A 16,680-nucleotide genomic window follows, 5' to 3' on the forward strand; every position below is an offset into this window, starting at 1 on the left:
AGTAAGCAAAAGAAGAGAAAATGTTCTGGAGCAGGGGATGGAAAAGATATTTCTTTGGCAGCATTTTCACTTGGATCAAAAGGTCAGTAAATTGCAGACTTGCATAAGTAGGGTTTCTAAGGCTCCTCCTCTGTGCTTCCTGAAAACAGACATTAAATTGGAGTAGTGTCACCTATCAATTTATTGCCATACGAAGAAAGCTTAACCTCCTAATTTTCTGGGTGTTATATGTTGTTGCTAAGAGTATAGAAGAAGAAAACTGTTCAAAGGTGGCAACCCTGTCCATGAGTTGCTGCCAGGAACACAGGGATGGGAAAGATATGATTTAGTTCACATTTAAATGCAAGCTCGCAGAATGTCACACTTTCACATGAATACATCAAGCATGGGTGATTTGCTGCCCTCCCGGTGTTCTGGCTCACAACTCTCATTCATTCTAGCAGCACAGGCAAGAGAGAGAAATGACTGTAATTGTACACCAAAGCATCTGGGAAGCCACAAATTGCCCACCTGCAGTACATGAAACAAAACACAGATATCCTTCAAAATATGCACTTCGCTGAATTTTTCAACAGAATTTTCCAAGAAAAATATATTTGTGCAAATAATAGTTTTAAAAATGTTATTAAAAGTTGGTCATTGTTTGGGACCAACATAATTTAAGACTAGAAAACTGTGAAAAAGAAAGAAACTGACAGTGACAAACCTGGCCATTTTTATATGGAAGTATCATTAGTGGGACCAGATAATATGCCAGTGACAAGCTACAGGCCTGGACTGGTTCTTCTGTGTCTCTTTTTCCTGCATATCTCTTCATGGGGTTTTTATTGTAAGCAGTCTCTAGGATCCTCTTGGACTAGTGGGCAGCATAGAAATCTAAAAATAAATAAATAAAATAAATGTTGCATTGGAAGAATCCAGCTTGAGGAGACACAAAGGTTGCTCTGTCCTATACCTTTCTCCTATTCTTCCTCCAACATGCTGCCACCTCCAAAGAGCACTAGCCATGACAGTCAAAAAGAACTGACAACTAGACCTAGGTCAGCATGTTTGCACAATCTCCCAAAGCTTGTACTTTTCTGCACCAATCTTGTTACAATGTAATGAGATTTTTGGTGGTGGTAATTAATAATAATAATAATAATAATAATAATAATAATAATAATAATAGCAATAGCAATAGAGTAGAGGTGTCCCTGGTATTGACAATGATAATGAAAGACAGCTCAGCACGGCAATTATGAGCAATTTCTTCTTAACCAATTGTATCGGTTAGTCATACCTTTGCTTCCCGGTGAGCAATGGCTCAAAGCAGGCTCTGCCTGGTAAATAAGCATCTGTGTGTCTACTGCTGAATGCGATGGAATGGAACCTCCCTGCCCTACCAGTCAGTTTAATGACAAAATGCTTCTCTGAAAGGTAGAAAAACATCCTCTCAGAAGCAGCTGTCCTTGCTTCTCTTCTGCTCAGCAGAATGCATGTGTGACAAAGGATGACACCACTGAAGGTTGGATACCATTAGAGTTAGCACTCTTTGTGTAATGTCTCAAAGATTTTCACACCTTCCAGTCACACACCCTGCGATGCAAGCAGCCCATCTGCATTGGCAAATTGGGACTGAAGGCCTAGTTCAGCAAGGGAGGTTATCCAGTAAATTTCCAGATTCTTATTCCAGCATCAGAGCCATGGTGAACCAAGGTGACCTCAGACCATATGAAATAAGCATCTAACAATGCGGCCATTGGATTACAGGATGCTATTGCTTCTTGAGTCTGCTTTTCAGTAAGCAGTGGGATTCTTCATCTTATTGTGCACTGAATAGTACCTAGTAGAACGATGCAGTGATCTGACTCTTGCATCGATGCTCACACCTCTGTAATCAAGAAGGAAATCACTGTTCAGAAGGTGGATGACTGTCCAAGGAGGAATGTAACTGAAATTAATAAACATTAATGAAATTAATGACTGAACGTACACAGTTGGGCAAAGTACAGCTAATAACATACAGTAAGTTGTGTAATGCAAGAATAAATTCTTCTGTATACAGTGCCTGATGTGAGCCAGGTGTACCCCTACTTGGAGAAAGCAGATCTGACCACAGTGCAATATGCCCAGATCACTTCCTGATGAAGGGAGTACAAAGTGTGCTACGTGGGACTGCGCTTGAGGAGTGTTCGAAAACTGTAGTTGGTGCAAAATATGTAGCCAGATTGCTTTCTGGTATACATTTCTCAGAACATGTTATACCAGTGAATATATCAGCTCCACTAGTCCAATTCAAGGGGCTGGTGCTTACCTTAGTCACAAAGTCGTGTCCAACCCATCGCGACCCCATGGACAACATTCATCCAGGCCTTCCTGTCTTCCACCATCCCCCAGAGTCCACCTAAGCTCACACCAGCTGCCTCAGTGACTCCATCTAGCCACCTCATCCTCTGCCGTCCCCTTCTTCTTTTGCCATCTATTGTTCCCAGCATTAGACTCTTCTCCAGGGAGTCCTTCTCACTAGGTGGCCAAAGTATTTGAGTTTCATCTTCAGCATCTGGCCTTCTAAAGAGCAGTCAGGGTTGATCTCCTCTAGGACTGACTGGTTTGATCGCCTTGCGGTCCAAGGGACTCGCAGGAGTCTCCTCCAGCACCACAATTCAAAGGCCCCAATTCTTCGGCGCTCAGCCTTCCTTATGGTCCAGCTTTCACAGCCATACATTGCAACTGGGAAAACCATAGCCTACCTTTGCCCTCAGTTGACAAAGGAGGGAAGGTGGGAGAGTGAGCTGGATGAAGGGAAATATAAAATGTTTACTTAAGTATAGGGCAGGAGGATTTGGGGACCTGTTTAGTGAGATACTGATCCTATACAAAGAAACTTGGAAGCTAAGCCCTAGCTAGGGGCAGATCACCCACTGAATGGTAGCTTGTGCAAGCCATTCATGAATTTTCAAGGTATGCATTGTGTAAAACACACCTGCAAGCCCAAACAATTGGCAAGCTTCTACATTAAAAACAGGATTTGTTATATCGGGATGTAGATATAGTCAGGGCTTTTTATGTCATAGAACGCACCAGAACAGCGTTCTGGCACCTTTTGTTGACGGATTTTTCCAAGTGATTCTGAATTGCCCTGTTGGGCATTCCAGGTCTGCGGCAAAAATCCTTAACATAGTGCCTGCGGGCTGCTTGTGTGTTGGCGCTGATCGTTGGCGCTGATTATGAGGGCACTGCTCAGCTTGGGATGCTGCTCAGCTTGGGATCGGTCATGTGGTCGCACGCTGAGTGCTTACTGCTGGCAGCGACCATTGTGTAAAAGTGTGACCCCAAGACATGAGTTCCGGCACCTTTATTTTTTTTTACAAAAAAAGCACTGGATATAGTGAACTATTTTTTATGCAGAAGATGATTTCAGACACAGTGGATGTTTTTGTAAATACTGCATAAATATGGAATCCCTACTTAGAACAAGCCTGTAAAGTCAGTACTGGAACTGCTGTACTAAATGAGCTTGTCAGGAATAAATGAACCAAAGCGCCTCCATAATATGGCCACTGAAAGCCCGATACTGAAAAGAACAGCTTTAGACTGTCAAGATCAGATTACTGCAAGTCCTGATTCCTCATGTACCTCCTGTATACACGTGCCAGTGTACATGTGCCATGAAAGGTCTTCCTCTTTTGTCCCTTATGGATTAATCCAAATGAGTGTTGCCTGTTACATGACTCATACAACTTTCTACCTGACATAAACAGTATAAAAGCACCCCCATCTTGTTAGATTCTTTGGAGCCCCATGCATGTACCCTGGATGACCAAATAAGCTATAATTTCTTTTTTGACTGTACATCCCCAGTGTGTCTACTTTGTTTGAGTCCTGACGTAACACACATTGCAGATGGATTGTATCTTCCCTTCGCCCACCCCTTCCCTCCATCTTTGTCGTTATAAATAGCAAATTACTTTAAATGCATGCTGGAGAAGTGGAAAATAAATATTTTAAAATCAATATATTTCTTTACATGGTACATACATCATAAAACATATTCTTGGGTTTTAAAAGTGTTTAAAGCAAGAAGAGTAATATTAGTACTAATGGCCACACTGGGAAGTTGCCTGAGAAAGCAAATGGAAGTCAAATAACTGGCACTTTTTCTTTCTCGGCAGAAACTTCTGTTAACCCTGTTATGCAATGGATAATTAGCTTCTACTCTGGGCATGTTGTTACCCTGATTTTCAAGCTCAGTTGCACAGTTTCCATCTTCAGGTTATTCCTTACCTCTTTGCCTCAACATTATCATGCCTTTTTTTTAGATATATGGCTATTGTGCTGGGATCAGGAGAAAAAGCCATAGGAAAAAGTGCATCTTGAGATTTAATGATATCATTACATATCTCATGTTAGAGACTGAGAAGGTGACTTGCTTTTGCACTGACCAATTCAGAAGGCACTCCTTTTACAGCTGGCACTGTGAAAGTTGCATGTGCGTGAAACCCCGAGAAAGCAATTTTAGACTGGCACTATGAAGGAGATGTGCCTGCTCACATTAGCACCAAGCATCTGACTGGGAATTGAGCTGCTGCACACTCAGAGTAGGCACAAGTCTGCTCTCTGAGAGCGGCAATCACACTCCAAGATCCATGTGATTGCAATTTTGTAGATTGCAATTTTGTGTAAAGGTTAGAGGAAATGATTACATGCCAGCACTTTTTGCACTGGATACAGCACCATGTTGCTAAGTTAAAGAAGGTTGGGTATAACTAACCAGCACTTATGTTCCACTGATTTCAGCAGAAGTAAACTAATCAGTTGCATCTTAAAGTGCTTAATTTGGGTCACTGTGTGGCCAAGGGATTTTTTTTTAAAATACTGTCTTTAGAAAATGAATATTTTCTTTGTATAAGGAACACTTCAGTGGGTATCTATCATTGGTGAAATAATTGAGCATACAGTGCAAGTCTTTTATTTCAGGTATGCAGCTAGGACAGGCATTACCTATATCCATAAGAGCAAAAAATAGAAATGTTTAATTGTTAAAGAGACGTGCTGGGCTGGGATCTTAATGCAAGATATACACCATTCTTATCTATCTGTGCTCAACCTGATACCCTCCTGATATCCTGGACTACAAGTCCCAGCATCCTTGCCCCCTAGCCAGAGTTGAAGTCTGAAACATCTGGAAAGTACTGGGTTGGGGAAGGCTGATCTCAAACTTAATAAGTTCTGCCAGACTTATTCCAGAGGAGTGAGTGCTGAGCAATGAGAAAATACACTCTCTGCATGGTTAGAAGAACTCTTAATACTGCTTATTGCAAAGCATTGCCAGTTTTCTGATGTCTCACGTAGCTGCATCCAGTAAGCATGAACCTCAGAAGTGGGGTGAGCTGGTTGTCTCAGGGCTTTGTGTGCCAGGTGTGCCAATCATTCAATATGAGCAGGGGACAGGGGGAACCATGTTAGCAACCAAAGCCATTTTTGAGCTAACACACTTTGGAAAGATACAGAATCTATGGCAATTAGATGTGCCAATCTGCTTTATATGAAAGGGTTTGCCGCTAAGATTTCATCTAGAGAAGCATGTTGAAGAGTGTGCATTTGGATGTGCGGGAGAATTAGTGGAGTCAGAGCTAATGAAAGAAACTAGAAAGATAGGAAAGTCAGACTCTCAAAGTATTGCAGCCAAACTCATTCTGTCAGGCTGGCTGCCACATGTAAAACAGTGCATGTCTAATTTAACACAGTAGGGAGCATATAGGTGAGAAGATAAGCTTCACTTCATTCCCCATTACTTGAGGCACTTTCCTTATCTTGGCTCACTCACTTGGAACAGGACTAGGAGAAAAGTGCCACCAGTAATGAAGTGTGGGGAGGTAAAGTGAGGATAGATGGCAAGGTTCAGTTCCTCTCACCTGTCTACAGATGTTAAAATTTGACATTCCTCATACTTTATCACTAGAACAACAAAAATGGCTTCACTGTCAGTCTCGCTGTCAATGGTTTCCCATTCTGCCATGGCATTTTTGGAAACTGCATTAGCTATAGCCACTTACACCAATCCTTCCCACTTGCCCAGGAGTAGTGTGGCCAGGTGTCCTCTGTTACAGAGAGCAGTCCTCATTTGAAGGGCTATTAGACAGTTAACTTCTATTCAAAGGCAATCTCTATTTGAGAGGCTGCCCTGCCTAGTTCTGGGTTAAAACTTGAGGCAGGGACCTTGAAGTAGCACACAAAATGTAGCACTTGAAGTGAGAACTCATCAGATAGGCAGGCAGGCAGGCAGGCAGGCCATCTGGTTATAGTCCTTTGCATTATGGTAAGATTTCTAATCAAACGATGACAATTATTTATAAATGTGTGTCTGAGGGCTTATATATATTAGCATATGCAAAACTCAACCAAATACTCACAGGACACCCTCTTTTCCCCCTCTGTTTGGGTGACACATTTCCTTTTTTGGGGGGAAGGCAATTCATCAATAGATACCCTAACCAGGATGGGGAGGGGTGACTGGGTGCAAAGGTTACATGTGCCTGGCCCACCCATGTGCTTCCAAGCATTCTGTGCAGTGGGGAATCCTGAAACGTGAATTACCTGGAATGCTTGGGAAGATAACCCGAGACTATCCTTAATAGTCGATTATCAGCTCTTTTTGATGAGCAACACTGACAGGGGTGGGAATTAAAACATCAAAAGGAAACAAAGATCACGAATAAGAATGAATTAGTGAAGTTTTGTGCATCTATTTGGTGCACCCTTCTAATCTTTGGAGGCACTTTGGTTAATTAGTAGGCTTTGACTATACATTTTAGAATACTGAAAAGGTTGCGGAAGCCTCCAGAGACAGTTCTGAGTAGGCATTTGAACTGCTTCTGTACATGTTAATACCTTGAAAATCTATGAGTAAAATTAAGTTAGTTTTGTTGCATAATTTAAAATGTGACAGTAGGTGGCAAAGGGACTGGAATTCATCAGAAGCTTATGTTTTGAACAAATTCACCACTTGTATTTTTTTTCTCCCTTCAGGATTGTAAATGTGCTTGCCAAAAGGCATATATCAACTGATGTTAATAAATTAAAAAAACAACATGCACCACAGCAGTTTGTTTGGGAATTCTTAATGTTTTCTCAGTTGGAATAGTTCTAGTTGGATAGTTTCTGACTGCTTGACATATTGCATCTTCCTTTCACATTTTCATAGACTACCAGTTAAAAAAGGACCAGTTAGGCTAAAGTAAGTAAATGCTTTCTCATTAAGCCAGGCTTTCTAGAATTACAGAAGCAGATCATTTATTCTATAATTTCTATGAATTTGGCAACAAACACCTGGCTTTTCATGAGTTTTGGCACTTCTGTATATGAGGCATTTATTGTGAGCTCCTGATCCTTCATTCATGATAATTGCTGGGTCCTTCACTCAACAGGATCTCTCTTGTGTTTTGCAACCATTTTTGTAGCTTTCTAGTGCAAGGATAATGAGCTATTATCTCCTTGAGATAAAATGCTTGTAAAAATCTGTGTGAATTCACAATTCCACTATATCACAAGAACAGACAGAAAGGTAGAGAAAGAAGTAACCCAGAAGGAAAAATAACAGAAGCAGTATTACTCCTGTAAAGAAAATGAAGGAGAAGCCTGGTGGCATATATATCTCATGTAGAGAATCCCATAATCAGAGATGAGAGAATTTAGAAGTCTATTTTATTCCAGTTCAGATTATCTGTTTTATCTAGCTGAAAATTGTTCTCAAACCTTAACCCATACACACAGACTGTTTGAAAATTGCCAGGGGGTCATGGTGGACTACAAAAGAATCTCCTCCCCCACGCAAACATCAAAGTACATTAGCCATTGTGTCTCTCTATTTTTCTTGGCACCACCATCATTGTCAAAACCAGCACTATATTATGAAAATCATGGCCCCCTTGGTCAAATCACTGCTATTTAACATTTACATGAAACTGCTGGGAGAGGCCATCTGGAGGTTTGGGCTGAAGTGTCATCAGTACAGTGATGACACCCAGCTCTTTTTCTCCTTTACATCTAATCCAGGTGAGGTGGTGGCTGTTCTGAATCAGTGTGATGGTCTGGATGAGGGCTAATAAATTGAGACTTAAATCCAGATAAGACAGAGGTTCTGTTGGTAGGTGGTTCAGCTGTCCTGGTGAATGATATTTGCCCCGTTCTGGATGGAGTTGCACTCCCCTTAAGGGACAGGGTGCATAGTTTGGGGGTGCTCCTCAACCCAGAATTATCTCTGGAATGCCAGGTGACAGCTGTGGGAGGAGTGCCTTCTACTGGCTTTGGCTGGTCCGTCCTTACCTGGATGACCAGAGTCTAGCAACAGTAACCCATGCTCTGGTAACTTTCTGGCTGGACTATTCTAATGCACTCTTATGGGGTTACCCTTGAAGATGGTCCAGATACTTCAGTTGGTACAAAGCAGAGCAGCCAGGATTTAACAGGGACTGACAGACCTGATCATATAATGCTGATCCTGTATCAACTGCCATGGCTACTGATTGAAGTCCAGGCCCAATTTAAGGTGTTAACTTTGACATATAAAGCCCTAAACAATTTAGGGCCTAGATATCTGAAGGAGCATCTCCTTCCATATACACCTGCCTGAACTTTAAGGTCTTCCATGGTGGTCCTTCCTTGGGAGCCCTCTTTGAAGGAGGTTAGAAGAGTGACTACCTTGAAAAGGGCCTTTTCTGTGGTAGCATCCCAGATCTGGAACCTGCTCCCCAGAGAGGTGTGCCTGGCACCAATGCTTTATTCATTTTGGTGCCAGGCCAATACCTTTTTATTTACCCAGTATTTTAATGTTTGATGACATTTTTAAGCAGAGAATTTTATTATGTGTTTTTATATTGTACTTTAATTTTAATTGTGCTGTTATGTTTCTTAGCCGTCTTGAGACCTTTTTAGTATAGACAGGATACAGATGTTTTAAATAAATAAATAATGCAGTAATGAAGAGATGTTTGAGATCAGTGTATATAGGAATACAGGAAGACCCCGAACAGATCAGATCATTCTTTCCCAGCTTGGTGCCTTCCAGGTGTGTTGGACTACAACTCCTAGAATCTCCAAGCCAGCTGGGACTTGTAGGCTCAGGAGGGCACAGAATTGGAGAAGAATAGCCTATTTGGCCATTCCCATAGTAAGCAACCAGGTGTCCATGGGAAGTCCACAAGCAGCACCTTCCTACACCTAAGCCCACAACACCTAGGACTTACAAGCACTCTGGTAGGCATTGTTAACTTTCCAGGCTGGGAAGCTGGGAGTTGTAGTCCAGTATATCTGGAAAGCATCAGGTTGAGACAGCCATCTGAGTTCATTGCATTATGCTGTAGAGGTAACCATTAATGGGAATATGAGTTAAGAATTTAATTGGAAAAAATGGTGGTTCTGGCTACAGAGAGATAGGCACAGATGGTATCCTAATACAACCTCCCCACATATTTCCCAGGAATGTATTGTGTCTGTGTGATGCTATGGTTTCTTCTTTTAGAACACTTCATTCTAAGGAGCAGAGACGGCTGAGGAACTTTAGGTTCTCTTCTTTGTCAATTATTTTATTGGTGGGTAGCCAGCACAAATGTTAGGCTATTGATTTTTAGGAGACTTTTTCATTACTTGCTGTTCACAGCCAACAGTCAGAAGGTTTTGTCAACACCCAGCAATGAAGACCCCACCTGTGTATTGAATGGCAGAGCAAGAGAGAAAAGTTTCATGCTCGTTAGGTTTCTAGGGCTCTGTTGTGCTCAGCCTAGAACCTGTTTTAATGCTCACTGTATCTGAGCACATGCAGAGTGATTTTCCTAGTAAGTATAGAACAATTAAGTTTATCATGGTATCACAAAGAGGGACAGTTTATTATAGCAGCCTATGTATTTGTGGGCCATGTCATTAGATGCATGAAATGCTATCCAAATTTGGCACTTATGGAGTTATAGATCTATATTCTTTTGCATAGAAGAAAACATCTCCTGGCTCACTTTTATTCTCCTGTACATACTTACTACATTATTTAAAATATCCCATCAGCCATCTCAGAGTGATCCCAGTAACACTGTGAGGGAGGCCAAGCAGACAAAGAGTGACTGGCCAAAACCACCCAGGAATCTTCAGGCTGAATGGCAATTTAAGCATGCACACCCACCCACAGAGAGAGAAGGGAGAGAGAGAGAGTTACATACACATGCAAAAGAAGAAGAATACTTCATGCCTCTGATGAAGTTCACTGTAGCCCACAAAAAAATCAATGCACAGTCCATGTGAAAAGCTTGCTTTCACACTAGGGTTCTTTCTCATCGCTGTTGAATTACCTTGCATGACCAGTTGAAAAGAAAATCAGAACAGTGGTTCCACATGACACTTCATATAGCACAATATTCACTGTTGAAACATCAGGATGTTTTTGGATTAGGCTTTTATAGTGCAACTGCTTGGCCGCAACTATGGAATTTTACAGCAGGGTCCATATGTCACTGGCTTCTACTGGCAACCTTCCCATGTTTTCCTAGCCCTTCCTATAAATTCTGATTCCTATTATGGAGGGAAAGATGGGATAACTGCACAAGGTGTGTTGATTAGTCACCTTAGGAACTCTCTGTCAAGAAGCATCGAAAAGGACTGGGTGCCATAGCACTCCATTATTTTCAATGCCAATGTTTAAAGTCTCCACTTCTGAAATTTGCCCCCAGCTGTGAATCAGAGCCTGGTCAGCTGGAATTGCAGAGAGCATTCAAGACAGGGATCCAGCTTCTAGACTGTTCTGACCCTAGTACCCCTCTCTTCAGAAGCACTGCCCTTGCAATGCTGTGGCAGAGAAAGGCCATACCTGTAGAACCCCTTGTCCCACAGCTAGGGAAAGGCAATGAGGGTTTCTCTCTTTAATCAGGAGATTCTGTTGGCGTCAGTACACATTTGCCTCCATAAAGAGTTTCCACCTCTTTATAAAAGCAAGCCCTGCTATGAATCCATCTCAAACTGTTCCTCCATTATGTGCAACTAAATAGTTTTAACCTTTCAATGAAAACCCCACAAGGAGAAAAATTGCAGAGAGAGGCATGGTGTCTTCAAGATGGGCAACAGCAACCCCCAGTGGAATTAGACACATCAAGTTCAGTGGCAACTTCAGTGAGCATTGCAACCTGCATCTCAATGGCACATAAGGCTCCTTCTTGCAAGAGTGGGGTTGTCTCTTTAACAGACACACAACAAGCCGAAATCAACAGGCAACACTTTCTCCCATCTCTACTTGCCTATGCCCTGCAAAGACTCATCTGTTGGTTATGGTCTTCCAGAAGATCAATACAAAAGTTAGCACCTCTAAATTAATGTTCTCCTGGCTATCAGCGTGATAGTGACACCCAGTATATCTGAGCAGTGTAAGTGCTACTTTGTTCTAGAGCTGGACTAATGATTGGGGGACGTGGGTTCAAATCTCTATTCTGCAATAAAACTTGCGGAGTGACTGATGGCTTTTCACCGTCTTCAGCCTACCTGCTAGAGTTCTGTATTTATTTCTTTTAAACATAAACAAATAGTTTTTCTTCAAATAGAACACTTTTTTTAAAAAAATGACACTGAAGAATTCTATTGTTAATTAGAGAGACCTTGGAACCTCTGAAGCATCCAAAGCCCTCCCAGACTCATGTCTGCAGGACAGAAATTAAAAGGGAGCAACATTCCTGCAGTTTTCTTCCCTTCTCAGACAGATTTTTTTAAAAATATGAATTCCCCTTCCCCTAGCCATTTTTAAAATGACTTTCCCCCCACAGAAACCTATGGAAATTAATCTATGACAGCTTTAGGGCTGACAAAGAGCAATAAATTCCTCGCCACTTCAAGCATACTGACATTATATACTAATCAGTGCAACACCAAAAAGAGTCCCCACTGCAACACAAAGCGAAACACACACATCATTACACCAGCAACCATCATTTTTCAGCCTGAAACAATCTTACACATCACAGAAACATTTTAAAACTCAGTTAAAACTGTTTTAAACAGAGAGAACAGACCTCTGGTGATGAAACGGCTCTAAGCCTGGCTGTATTTAACAAAGAGATTTTCATCTGGTATCGCAAAGAAAATGGAGTCATTCCATGCACCAAAGCTGCGAAGGTCCTATATATGGCTACTTCTAGCCTCACCTCCCAAGGCAAGGAAACCTGGAGAAGGACCTCCAAGGACACTTGTAATACCCAAGTATGTTCATGTGGAACAAAATATTTCACCAGCAATCCCCTGTTGTAAGACAGGGTGGTATAACTTACAACCTTACTGAGTTTTAGGCACCTGACAAAACCTTTCTTTTCTGGTGCACCTATGGCACTATTTAGACCATATATATTGTCAGCACTGGTTTTTAATTTATTTTATATTTTTACTTGATTGTATATATTGAGTTTTTATCTGGCTTATTTATTGGACATTTCAACTGTACTGTTTTATTAAATGTTATTAGTGGCATTTTTATTGCAATGACTACCCAGAGGATGTGATGCTAACACATTTGTACAAATCGAATAAATAATAATAACTTCAGGCCAGGGAACAAACCCAGCACACTTGGAATCCCAAGCCAGTCTTCCAGGGCTCCCCAAGATAACACCCCTCTGCCTGCCCTTTCCACTAATCCCAATCATTATCTGGATTTTGTGCAGTTTTCCCCCATTCCAAAAGGTTGAAATACCTTTTCTAAGGCTTTGTTACAGGCCATAAGAACTGTAGGTTAAAACAGGCAGGTATGTTTGGTACTTTTAGCCTCACTGTTTTTGTCTTCAGGCCCACCCCAACTGCAGTGGGCTCCCAAGAGCCTCTCCGTAATGGGAAGAGGTTCAGGACTCCTGTTGCAAAAGGTTGGTGCTCTGTTTGCTATTATGGGCTGAACTCCTTAGAGGAAAAGCGGAATCCAAGCATAATCAGGCCTGGTGTTGGCAGCTGTGCAGCTGACAGGGCCCCTGACTGAGGTCTGTCCCATGGTCCTGAAGGACCCCATCCCAGTTCCCCTGGGAGAAAAGTCCCAGAGCCAATCTCCTCCACAAGACCTGCCCTATCCTTGCTATTAGTTATTCCTGCGCTGTTGGGCTGGCTTGCATCTCAGACTCCAGAAGGCTGCATCAGTGAATAACCTGCTATGATTTCTAGTGAATCATGATAGCTCCCTCTTCCCTTCATTTGAGGTTTCACGTTCTAGATGACCCATGAATGTTTCCTTTCTTTTCCACTACTCCTCAGATGAGATGCATGAAAATTCTGATGCTATTGTAGTCATGTATACATCTGCCTTTTCAATTGCGAAACTGTTTAAGAAACAAACCAAAAAGTGGTGCTATACCTTGTTTCCCCGAAAATAAGACACTGTCTTATTTTATTTTTTGGCTCATAAAAACACACTAGGTCTTATTTTCAGGATAGGTCTTATTTTCAGGGAAACACGGTAATCTGCTTGCCATTTTCGGACCAATTGGAGATCCAACTTCTCTTTGCAGTAAGCTATAAGATTCTTGCTGCACGAGTCCTCTACGATTCTTTTCTTGTACTTGACGGAATTGCTCTTTCTTTTTGCATTGATCTTTTGCATTGATCTGGGGGTCAAAATAATATTCTGTTTAAATCTGCCATTAAATACAGTACCATACCATAATACTGTATGGGTAGAAGACTTACAAGACAGGAGTGAATGGCAAAGTTAAGAATCAGGGCAATCAGGGGTGCCGTACCTTCCCAAGAGCAATTTGGTAACCAATTGCTGGCCAGAATGAGCGAATCTCGCTTTCACTATCGACTTCTCACAGGCGGAATGCATTTGGCATCACTCTGCCTGTTACAGGAGCCAGTGCTGTGGAGGAAGCATTGGCTTATGCGGTTCTGCTCCCTCCACTGCCTGGCTTCTCTATAGCGCCAACTCCTGTGGGCAGGTGCCAGATGCTGACTGAAAAGTTTTTTGTTAATCCTCAGTAAGGGAAAAGGGTTTTATTAATCATCAGTAATCATCATTTGCTAACTGCCACATCTCCTGCAACACTCTTTATTAGCTCACTGTATCACGGAGGGAGCAGAGCAGCATAAGCCGGCTCCTGTCACAGGCGGAGTACATTTTTTATCAATCCGCCTGTGACAGGAGCCGGTGCTATAGAGGAAGCATTGGCTTATGCAGCTCTGCTCCCTCCGCAGGGAGTAGAGGGAACAGAGCTACATAAGCATGTTTCCTCCGCACAGTGCATTACGTTAAAAAATAAAGTTTAAAAAGGCTCTTTATGTTCCCTACTGGTCCTGGGAATAAACACAGCTAGGTCTTATTTTCGAGGTAGGTCTTATATTTTAGCAAGTACCAAAAATAGTACTAAGTTTTATTTTCAGGATAGGTCTTATTTTTGGGGAAACACGGTAGACAGGTTCTGCTGTCGGTCGTGTCAGTTTAAAACTCTGGAAAAGGTTGGTGAGATTCAACAAGACGAGTGCTGTTTGTCTTAGAGAGAAAGGGCAGAGGTGTCTCATATAATAAAAGGCACACCGAAAGTAAATAGTTACTGCTATTTACTCTTTCACATAATAACACAAGAATCAGGAAGAACCAACGAAACTCCAAGGCAACAGATTAAAACCAGTCTCTCTGACACATCCTTAATTTGGAGATGGGGGACCAGACTGCGCAAGATAGCCCCAAGCTCTCTAAACAATTCAGTAGAGGAGATAACTGGTCAGGGCTGCTGGTCTTTCTCACCTCCTTTCCTTATAAAGCCATGTGCTTTTAATGGCCACCTGACAGGTGAGAAAGGTGGCAGTCCTGGAAAACCACAGAAACAGGCATTCTGGCTTTTTGTCCTTTTGGTCCTGTATATTTCTGTGCGTGTAGGAAAATGTAAAGTAGGCAGCTTTGGTAACAGTAGAGTTGGTTGTAGAATTAAGGGTTAAACTAATACAGAGATAATAGTAAGGCATTTTGCAAAAGAAGAGCAGAATCTTCGAGCTCATCTCTGCCTGTCATGGAGTAGAGGAGGGGAAGAAAGATGAAGGGGAAGAAAAATGTGTCAGAATTTCCACCAGTGTGAGAGCTGCAAAGAGTGCATTTTACCTGATGCACTTATAATGCAAACCTGTATATGTCTACTCAGAAGTAAATCTCTTTGGGTTCAGTGGGGCTTACTTACAGAAACTGGGTACCTGACTGTATCCATACTGTCCTCTGAATTGCAGCCACCCAGGTGGTAGGTTGGCTGGCAGAAGCAGACAACCTTGTCACCTTCAAGGTAGTTTGTTTCTTATCCCTGCTCCTCAATGTCTCTTGTGAATTGCAGATGTAGGGGATGATGTTAGTGCCTGTATGAATGGCTCTTTCTTGCTGGCAAGGCCATGGGTTTGTTTATTTATTAATTATTGAATTCATATTCTGCTTAATCAATAGTCCAGCAGGACTCTCTAAGGCAGGGGTCCTCAAACTTTCTCAATAGGGGGCCAGTTGAAAGGCGGCAGTGACTAGCACAGGCTGGTGAGGCGGGGGTGCCTGGGGGTGCAGGCCGGTGAGGTGCCCTTGGGCATGTGTGGCGGTGGCTTGGAGGTGCCGTTGGGCGGCTCACTCGCTCAGAGATCTCCCATCAAACAAGGTAGCACCTCCCTGCCCATGCTGCGAGGCAGTGGTGAGTGAGTGCGTGCGCACACACATGTGTGCGGGAGGCAGGCGGCGGTGGCTCGCTCGGAGATCTCCTTAGGAGTCCAAAACCATCTCTGAGTGAGCAAGCCACCACCTCCATGCCCACGTGGCAAGCGCGCGCGTGGGCGGCGGGCAGGGGCTGGATAAATGGGCATGGTGGGCTGGATCCTTCCTGCAGGCCATAGTTTGAGGACCCATGCCCTAAGGGGATTGTGAGAGGAAGTGCTGTTACTGAATACAAGGGAGATTGGAGGTAAAAGAACATGCAGCTTATGGAATTAGGCCTAAAGGAGGCTGAAGAAGTTTCAAATGAAAGAAAGGGATGTTTATGACAATCCAAAAGGTCCTTGGAAAGATATCAATAAGACACCAGGATGGGTTACATGCCATGGAAATGGATGGCAAGTTTGTCTCTTCATAGAAAGCAACCGAAAGACTTCAGACCACCAGTCCCTTACTTTTGGAAAAGTATGAAACCCCTGATGTTCAAGAATAAAGGAGATTGTGATACAGCAGGAACTTTCCATCTGAATGCCTGCACCTTCCACCCAAATCTATCACTTCACAGTGCAGTCAGTATGAATGCTTAAAAGTGTATCTGTAAGGAAATTATCTTCTAATTGTATCGCATACATACTAGCAAAGGATTGGATGACAGCCCAATTTACTAGTTTGGAGGGTTTGCATGATAGCCCAGAAGTTCATCCCACTCCACTGAGATGTTGTCCATCGCAACTGTATTGTGTAAAGAGGGATTTCATTTTGTTAAATCATTTTGTTAAATTGGTCTGAGCTAGGATTATTTATTATTATTATTATTATTATTATTATTATTATTATTATTATTATTATAACATTTCTATGCTGCCCCTTGCCAAAGCCTCGGGGCGGCTTACAACACAATAAAATACATTGAAATACAATAGAACATAATAAATTACCATTAAATACAAAAATACAAAAAATACACTGAGTTACGAACATAGTAATATAAAATTAAAATTATCAGTATAAAATAAGTA

Source organism: Varanus komodoensis, unplaced genomic scaffold (assembly GCF_004798865.1).
Source record: "Varanus komodoensis strain SLA01 unplaced genomic scaffold, ASM479886v1 scaffold10, whole genome shotgun sequence".
NCBI lineage: Eukaryota > Metazoa > Chordata > Lepidosauria > Squamata > Varanidae > Varanus > Varanus komodoensis.